Below are 9,884 nucleotides of genomic sequence, written 5' to 3' on the forward strand. Positions count from 1 at the left end.
CCTGGACTAAGCAAGTCCCTTTCTGGCCTCTGCCTCAGTTTTCTGTTTCCTGGCGGAATTTCCTACTGCGTTTTTGCAAATTATTTTTTAGCTCTGGATAAAGTAATTTGGATTGAAAATCTGAGTAAGAGAAGAATTAAGATACCCCATCTCAATGGTTATCTAAGAACTGCAAATGGAAACAATGAGATAGCATTAATAATAGTTACCAAACTAGCAATGATTTTTAAAATGCAGGTGGTAATTTGTAAAGTGTAATTTCAAACCCTGCTGGTGGCCAGCCAAGTAGCAGAACTTTTCTGGCAAGTAATTTGAGGGTCTTACAACTTTATACCATTTGATCTAGTAATTCCATATCTTAAGTGTTATATAATAATCAGCAACAAGGGCAAAAAAATATAACAAATGAAATTCTTGCATTATTACTGAAATCTTGGAAACAATCCAAAAGACTAGCAGCACAGAATTGTTAAATAATCACCATACGTTATGATATAATATGATTTGTGCCATAGAATAACTACTGAATGGGAGGCATGCCCTGGGCAGGGAAGGAGGCCCAGATCTTTTCTGGGGTGTATGGGCTGCTGTGAACCCAGTAGGGGTCTGCTTGACATTGAACTGCATCTGCTGTAATGGCCTAGGGGCTTTAGTCCCCTGCCCAGCTCCTCTTGCCATCTCTCTTCCTTAACATTGACTGAATGAATCCTTACTATGCTGTAGGCCTTGCTTTACAAGCATTGACCCATCTTCACGACTTTAACGAGGACGATTTTATTATTATGTCCGTTTCACAGTTGAGAAGAGTGTGGCATAGAGAGAAGTTACTTGCCCAACGTCACACGGTTAGGAAGCAGCAAATGTCAGGATTTGAGCAGGCATTCAGACTGCTCTTAGCTACTACATTATACCAGACTGCAAATAAGCTGTACAGTTAATTAGCACAACCTAGTTGTGCTAAGAATTATTAAAAATCAGATCTTCAAATAATTTTTAGTGATATGAGAAAATTCTCATGGTACAGCATCAAACGAAAGACAGCATGCATGATATATGTTATGATATAGTAAGATGTGAGCCAGATGCGGCAGCTCATGTCTGTAATTCTAGAACCTTGGGAGGCCAAAGTGGGAGAATTGCTTGAGGCCAGGAGTTCGAGAGCAGTCTAGGCATCATGGCGAAACCCCATCTCTACCCAAAATACAAAAAATAGCTGGGCATGGTGGTGTGTGCCTTTAGTCCCAGCTACTTGGGAGGCTGAGGTGGGAGGATCCCTTGAGCCGTGATTATGCCGCTGCACTCCAGCCTGGGTCCCAGGGTAAGACCCTATCTCAAAATAAAATAAAATAAAATAAAATAGAATAGAATAAAAAAAAAAGCAAGTTTTGCTGTATGACTTAATGAAACAGGAAAGAGAAATAAATTCCATGAGACAGGAGCAGTGCCATTTACTTTTCTGTTATTTATTTATTTTTTGGAGACAGCATCTAACTCTGTCCACCCAGGGTGGAATGCAGTAGCATGATCTCAGCTCAGTGCAACCTCTGCCTCCTGGACTCAAGCGATTCTTGTGCCTCAGTCTCCCGAGTAGCTGGGACTACAGGTGTGTGCCACCATGCCTGGCTAATTTTTTGTATTTTAGTGGAGATGGGGTTTCACCATATTGCCCAGGGTGGTCTCAAACTCTTGAGCTCAGGCAATTCACCCGCCTTGGCCTCCCAAAGTGCTAGGATTACAGGCATAAGCCATGGCGCCTGACCAACTTGTCTGTTTCTTAAGCTCATCCTTGCAACTCCCAGTATGTAGCTCAGTGCCAGGCACATAGTAAGGCCATAGAATAACTGCTGAATGGGAGGACTTCTCTCTGTGCATCACTCTTCTCACTTGTGGAAATGAACATAATAATAGAAGTTTCCTCGTTAAAGTTGTGTAGATGAATCAATGCTTGTAAACCAAGGCCTACAGCATAGTAAGTGTTCAGTCAGTGTCCAGGAGCCCTGGGGAGGGAAGGAGGTCATGGTCTTCCCTGGGCAATATGGGCTGCTGTGAACCTGTGTGGGGTTGGCTTGAACTGAATCCATTGTAATGGCCTGGGGGATTCAGTCCCCCGCCCAGCTCCTCTTGCCATCTCTCTTTTTTTGTGTTGTACCAGAGCCATGTAAGGGACTGAAACTGGTGTGGCACAGGAACACAGGCACTCAGGCCAAGCAAAGATGGCCTTGCTGTTGAGTGAGTGAATTGCAGCTCATCTCTCTGTTGTGACCTTGTCCATTTCATGTGAAGCAACACTTACGGGTGGGCCCAGTGCCTGTTTGCTTTCAGGGAAACAGCACAGAAATCAGGATCAGTAAATTTGATGTTGAAGTCTTTTTATCCCTTGACTCTCCTCCCACTCAGGTTCCCATCAGCACATTGTCACCTCATCCCTGCAATGGTCTGGCAGCTCTGCTGTGCTACAAAGAGGCTCTGACAAGCCTCGCTGGGGTGTGCAAGCCACTGGGCAAGGCTAATAATTTGGTGATTCTTTGAATAAATATTAAAAATATCTACTGTGGAGAAATGAATTTTTGGTTAATAAAAATTTCATACAGAAGTCTTGTCTTTTTTCTTTTCTTTTTTCTTGAGACAGGGCCTCGTTCTGTCGCCCAGGCTGGAGTGCAGTGGTGCAATCGCAGCTCACTGCAGCCTTGACTTCCAGGCTCAGGTGATCCTCCTACCTCAGTCTCCCAAGTAGCTGGGACAATGAGTACGTGACACCACACCTGGCTTATTTTTGTATTTTTTGTAGAGACAGAGTGTTATTATGTTGCTCAGGCTGGTCTTGAACCCCTGAGCTCAAGTGATCCTTTTGCCTCAGCCTCCCAAAGTGCTGGGATTATACGCAGGAGTCACTGCCCCCATCCTTTTTCTTTGTTTTTAAAAATCTGATTTATTTCCGTGGGTAGAAGCAGACCCAACATTTTGAAAACATATTTGTACCATGCCTTTTTTTTTTTTTTTTTTTGAGACACAGTCTCACTCTGTTGCCCAGGCTGGAGTGCAGTGGCGAGATCTCGGCTCACTGCAAGCTCTGCCTCCTGGGTTCACTCCATTCTCCTGCCTTAGCCTCCCGAATAGCTGAGACTACAGGCGCCCGCCACCACGCCTGGCTAATTTTTCTGTATTTTTGGTAGAGACGGGGTTTCACCATGTTAGCCAGGATGGTCTCGATCTCCTGACCTCGTGATCCGCCCACCTCGGCCTCCCAAAGTGCTGGGATTACAGGCGTGAGTCACCGCACCCTGCCTGTACCATGACTTTTTTTGTAGTTTTGTTCCTTAGCTACTTTCACTCTCTGATATTCTAAACCAGACTCCTTCGGAGGTGCATGAAAGGGCTTGCAATTTAAGTAGTCAACAGCTGGTAAACAGCAAAGATGCAAATATGATCTGAATCAGCATCTTAGCTGATGGTGATAGTGGGCTTTCAGTGACTCCAAGTGTATAAAAGGAAAAAAAACTCAGATGAGAAAAGTTTTCAAAATGTCCACTGGGTGGAGCTGTCAGTTTAGCTGGAAGTATGATTGGCTTACTAAGCTACAAGTTACACCAGTGATGTTTCAGTGACTCTTAAAATTGGTGCCCAAACCCTTTCCTACTTCCTTCAAACCCAGATCAAAATTACAACTAAATAACATTGGTGGGATTATTGTCAGTTTCACTCACAAGACTGTAAAGTTCATGGAAACCCTGAATGTCAGGATTCCCAGAGATGCCACTTTGATCTTCTTCCTCTAAATTTAGTTGGTTATCAAAGGAATCATTTTGGGAGCTTATTAAAAATGGATTCCTGGAATCTTTCCCAACCCTGATTTAGTAGTAGAGGGGTGGAGCCATGTGTTAGTTATCTATTGGTGTGTAAACAAATCACCCCAAAACTTAGAAGCTTAAAAGAATAGTACTTATTATCTTTCATAGTTTCTGCAGGTCAGGAATTTAGGAGTGACTTATTTTGGGGTTATGGCTCAGGGTATCTCATGAGGCTGCTGTCAGATGTCAGCTGGGGCTGCCTTCATCTGAAGGCTCAACTGGGGCTGAGGGATCCACTTCTGAAGGTGCTGGCAAGCTGGATCCAGGAACAGTATAGGACAGGGAGGATGTGCTGGACTGGCTCAGATAAATCCAGACGTAGGTGCTGTCTGGGCATGGCAGATTATTAAATGTTGGTTTTTTGGCTGGGTGCACCCTGTTGCATCCTCTGACCTCAGCAACCCTGAAGCACACAGTCTTCTCCCCCAGCAGGTCTCCTCAGCCTCTAGGCTTCCATGGTCCCCTCAGCCTCTAGGCTTCCATGGTGCCCATCCCTGCAGGGTCACTTTGTCTTTCCAGGCTAACTCCTGGGAAGTGTTCCTTTCAACATGGCTTGAGGTTGGCTCCTTCCCATGTGGCCCACTTCTGGCCTTGGGAAAACATGAGCATTTGCCCTCCTTCTTCACTCCCCAGAGAGGGGCAGGGAGAGGAGAAATGGTGCAAGATTCTAACAGCACTCTGGAGACATTGTCTCTCTACCTCTTCCACCTCTCCAGCATCAAAGGCTGGTGGCGGGTATGCGTGGGATCTGACGATGGCTTCCTAGTCTCTTGATGGGTCCTGCACCAGTGACCTAACACTTTGCCTGGGAATGTGGGGACTTGGTACCTGTTGTGTTCTTGGCCTTTGCGCATTAATGAAAACCTGATACAGCAAGTCCTTTTCAAGATCCTCTTCCATTTCTCCATACTCCAACTTTAAAGCCTTCCTAAGCATCTGACTCCAGCACCCGGGAGCTTCTTGACCTTCTCCATTTGGGTATCACAGAGTTAAGTTGAACATGGTGCATCAGAGCTCAGTATCCATCCTGGGAGCCACATTCTCCTCCTCCCCTTTCTGTGTTGAGTGGAGACACGGGGGTCAGAAACCACGTTATCCACAACCACTCTTACTCCCCACTCATCATCTTGTCACTCACCTCGCCCTGACAATTGTACCCCCTAATTATTCCTTGAACCTGCCCTCCTCCTTCCTCTGCATTCCACCTTCCTCCATTGCTCTAGCCCAGCCCTTTCTCTGCTCTTCTCCACCTTGATTCAGCTAACTCCTCCTAGACCTGGCATAGTCATCCCGATTCAGCTAACTCCTCCTAGACCTGGCATAGTCATCCGTTCCAGGAACCCTTATCTGATAAAATCCCATCTTTTTGCCCAAAGGCTGGGCTGGGTCAGGTGCCCCTCCTACCCTCCCACAGTTTCCTATGTCATCATCGGCCACCTCTTGTCCCTAGCCTTGCTTCCTCTCTGCCACATTTTATTCCAGTCATGGCTGGGGCCACCAGCTTTGAGCAAGTGCAAGCTGACCGCATTTCCCTGGCTGTCCTGCCTACCTTGCTTTCTGCCTCTGGGCTTGCCTGACATTGAGGGATGGGATGTCTGCAGAAATGTGCCGGGCACTCGCACATGCGCAAACCTGGGAGGGTGGAGAGTTAATGCTCCAAGGGGCAACACACTTGACCACTGGGAGACAGGCTGGTGGATGAATGTTCCCCTCCTGTCCTTCTGACAGTGTGTCACAATGAGGCACATCATTCCTCACCACTCCTTAGACAGCCTCTAGTGGCATCATCCCCACTTACGTAGAACGTGATGCGGTTTTGACCATTCAAAGTAATACCAGAAACCACAATCACTTTTGCACCAACATAATAAAATGTATATTGGCTTTCCCTCCTGCCCTATTTCACTCTTCCTATGCCCCTAGTCCCCAACTCTGCTTCCGGGGACCACTTCCTTAAATACATTAGTGCATGCAATCCCTTATCTTAGGTTTTGCTTTACTTGAGAGGGACACAAGCTATATTTAACTCAACCACTGCCTTTGTCAAATTAAGAGTATAATAGTTACTTGTTTATATTTCTGTCTCTTCACTCAACTACAGATTCTTTAAAGCAGGGACTCTGCCTCCTTTGTCATCCAAGTAATGCATAATAAGCGCTTGTTAAGTGAATGGCTCAGGGGTAGAAAGAACAGGCTGCTGGATGAAGCTGGAAACCATCATTCTCAGCAAACTATCGCAAGGACAAAAAACCAAACACCGCATGTTCTCACTCACAGGTGGGAATTGAACAATGAGAACACATGGACACAGGAAGGGGAACATCACACACCGGGGCCTGTTGTGGGGTGGGGGGAGGGGGGAGGGATAGCATTAGGAGATATAACTAATGTTAAATGACGAGTTGATGGGTGCAGCACACCAACATTGCCCATGGATACATGTGTAACTAACCTGCACATTGTACACATGTACCCTAAAACTTAAAGTATAATAATAATAATAAAAACTCCTGACCTCAGGTGATCTACCTGCCTCGGCCTCCCAAAGTGCTGGGATTACAGTCGTGAGCTACGGTGTGCAGCCGTGAGTTAGATAACTTAACCAGAGCCACACAGCTAGAGGAAAAAGCATCAGAATTTTGAACTCTGGTCTATCTCATTCCCAAGTTGGCGTCTTATCAACTCAATTAATTATTGGGGAACTATGGAGCTTGTTATTATTACAGGATAAAGTGCTGGCGGGGAGTGCATGGAGGAGAGGTGTCTTCGTGGGCAGGGGCTGCATCATGAAGGATCTCTGTCAGGTGGTTTGTATCTTTCAGGCAACGGGGAACCTCTGGAAGCTTAAAACATTTTCTCATTGTGAGCCTTTCCAAGTGTCCTGGCATTAAAAATAAATAAATAAATAAATGAAAATACAAGCTGTTTGAAGAACCTCCACAAAGGGGCAGGCATTGGCAGCCGATGAGAAAATTAGTCTTGGAAAAATAGCGTGGGAAACTTGGTTCCGTTTCCTTTTCCTGGTGGGGCCTCTGCTCAGCCCTGTGAGTGGATCTGAGATCGATAAGTCACCTCAAGCACTGGAGACCTGCTGCTGTTCACGTTGCCTTTGGCTCCTTCCCTGCCTTCCTGTCGTCTTCCCCTCACCCTTTCTCCCCTCATTTGTCTGGCTTACTTCCCAGAAGTGGAAATAGGTTCAAAAATGTCTAAGTTGGTGCAAAAGTAATTGCAGTTTTTGCCATTAAAAGCAATAGCAAAAACCGCTATTACTTTTGCACCAATGTAATAGTAACAGCTTCCTAAACATCGCCAAGTTTGCAACAACGTGAAAGCCCAATCCACCTTCAAACAGCAGCACACAAACAGCAACAGTCATCGCAACAGCAGTGTGGACCTCAGTGTGTCCGCCAGCCATGGGAAAAGGTCTGTGCCCTGCCATCATGTATCAGGAGTCCCTGTACAGTGTCCATCCCCTCTGCGCACTTTGGAAATGGTTATTGATTCCAGTTGAGGCTCAGGTGGCATTTGCTGTATACCTGCCATGTATCAGGCTTGGTGCTGTGAGATTGAGCCTACGTTATTTCATTGCATCTTCATACTCATAGTTTGAGCTAAGTAAGTTTTTCCCTGTTTATGAAGGAGGAAACTGAGTATCAGAGAGGCTAAGATCACAGGATTGGCAGGTCATGAAGCCATATTTAAACCCGATTTTTGAACCTTTATTGTAGTGTTCCTGCCTTTAAACCACACTGGAGTTGCTGGCTGATCATGTCTCCATGTGAGTGTGACTCAGAGTGACCGACGGCGGGTGGAGGGAGATGTGAAGCAGCTTTTTTTCTTTGTTGTCATCTAGGCTCAATGCATAGATGCTCTGGAGGGAAAAAGAGGAGTGGAGAGAGAGGTTGTCATTGCTCTAAACTTCAGCTTTCTGACTCCATGTACTGCGTGGGGCGGCGTGGGGGGTTCAAGCTGGAGAACTCAGGTAAGAGGAAGGGTTTAAGGGCCCACGGAATGGAAACCCTTGGCTGACTCTCTGCTCAGCCACCGACTGTCCTGGCTAATCCTAGTGGACAGCAGAGGGCTGGGGTCCAACAAGAAATTCTATGGAACCCCTCTACAGATGAGAGTGCTAGGGAGCAGGAGTTTCAGAGTGACCCGTTCAAGGCCATCAGTGGAAGAGCCAGGCGTGGAACTCTGGTTTCCCGTCTCGAGGGCCTTGAGCGTCCCTTTGCACCAGAATTTTCCAAAGTGGGATCCACACTGTGCCCTTGGGGCAGGTGTACTGGGCTTATGGGGAGGGGCACAGGTGAACACTTCTTATTTAATAATCATTTGTTTATTTTGATGTGTATTAGGAAAATACATAGCAACCACATCAAAACCACAAATACATGGATATTATTGTGAGGATGAGGATAAGTAGACAGTGCATAAAAAATAAACATTACCTGAAGAATACACTACATAATGTAATGTACACAGTGTATTAGCCTCCTATTGCTGCTATAACAAATTACCACCAACTTATCGGTTTAAAACAATATAAATTTATCATCTTACAGTTACCGAGGCCAGAAGTCTTAAAATCGTGGTGGCCAGGCACAGTGGCTCACACCTGTAGTTCCAGGACTTTTGGAGGCCGAGGCAGGTGGATCACTTGAGCTCAGGAGTTCGAGACCAGCCTGGCCAGCGTGGTGAAATCCTGTCTCTACTGAAAATACAAAAAAATTAGCCAGGCATGGTGGCCCGTGCCTGTAGTCCCAGCTACTTGGGAGGCTGAGGCAGGAGAATTGCATGGACCTGGGAGGTGGAGGTTGCAGTGAGCCAAGACCATGTCACTGCATTCCAGCCTGGGCAACAGAGCGAGACTCCGTCTCAAAAAACTAAACCCCAAAAAACAAAAACAGGTCTTAAAATCAAGATGTTGCCAGGGCTGCATTTCTTCTGAGGGCTCTAGGGAAGAATTTGAGTCCTTGCTTTCTCTAGCTTTTCGAAGCTGCCTGCCTTTCTTAGCTTAGGGCCCCATCCTCACAACACACCTGATTTTTCTGAGTTTGACCCTCCTGCCTCCCTCTTATAAGGAGCCTTATAATTACACTGGGCCCTCCTAGGAAATCCAGAATAATCTCTCCCTTTCAAGATCCTTTTAATCACATCTGCAAAGTCCCTTTTGCCATGTAAGGTGCCATATTCACAGGTTCCGGGAATTAGGACACAAGCATCTTTTGGCGGGTGTCGTTCTAGTAGACATGGTATGAATGTGTGGTGTATGGGGAAACTCAGGCAGCTCATGTTTGAATGATTGGAGATTGGGGAGTTCTGCTTTACACTCCAGCTGCCTCCTTATGGGCCATTTTTGGACTTGAAGTTGGCTTTCTTGGGATCTGTGTAGGTGCAGGCTTAGGCAGAGGAAAACTTCGCTATTTCAGAGCATACTTGCCTGTTAATGAGGGCTTCTATGGGAATGTCCTTCAGAGAGCTGGTAGTCCTGGAATCAAATTCAGGGGTTGAGGCCACAAAGAGCTGACTGGCTTCGCATAAAAGTGTGAGGAGAGAGCAAAGGAGAATGCACAGCTTTGCTGAGGTGGTGGGAGGCAGAGGAACTCTTAAAGAACAGGGTGTCTGATATTTAATCTGGAGTTATTTTCATTCTTGCCATGTAACTGCTCCTTTGGTTCATCTCATGCTTGGAAAAAATCTATAAAAATGCTGTGTGTGTGTGTGTGTGTGTGTGTGTGTGTGTTTGCCTGTGCATGCATGGGTTGAAAAAATAACTGGCCTCCACTGGTTAATTTTTTTTTTTTTTTCCTGAGAGGCAGCCTTTCTGTGGCCCAGGCTGGAGTACAGTGACACGATCTTGGCTCACTGCAACCTCCACCTCCCGGGTTTGAACAATTCTCATGCCTCAGACTCCTGAGTAGCTGGGATTACACATCCAGCTAATTGTTGTGTTTTTAGTAGAGATGAGGTTTCATCATGTTGGCCAGGCTGGTCTTGGATTTTTTTTTTTTTTTTTTTTTGAGACAGAGTCACTGT

This window comes from Hylobates moloch, unplaced genomic scaffold, assembly GCF_009828535.3.
Source record: "Hylobates moloch isolate HMO894 unplaced genomic scaffold, HMol_V3 SCAFFOLD_17, whole genome shotgun sequence".
In the NCBI taxonomy this organism is placed as follows: Eukaryota; Metazoa; Chordata; class Mammalia; order Primates; family Hylobatidae; genus Hylobates; species Hylobates moloch.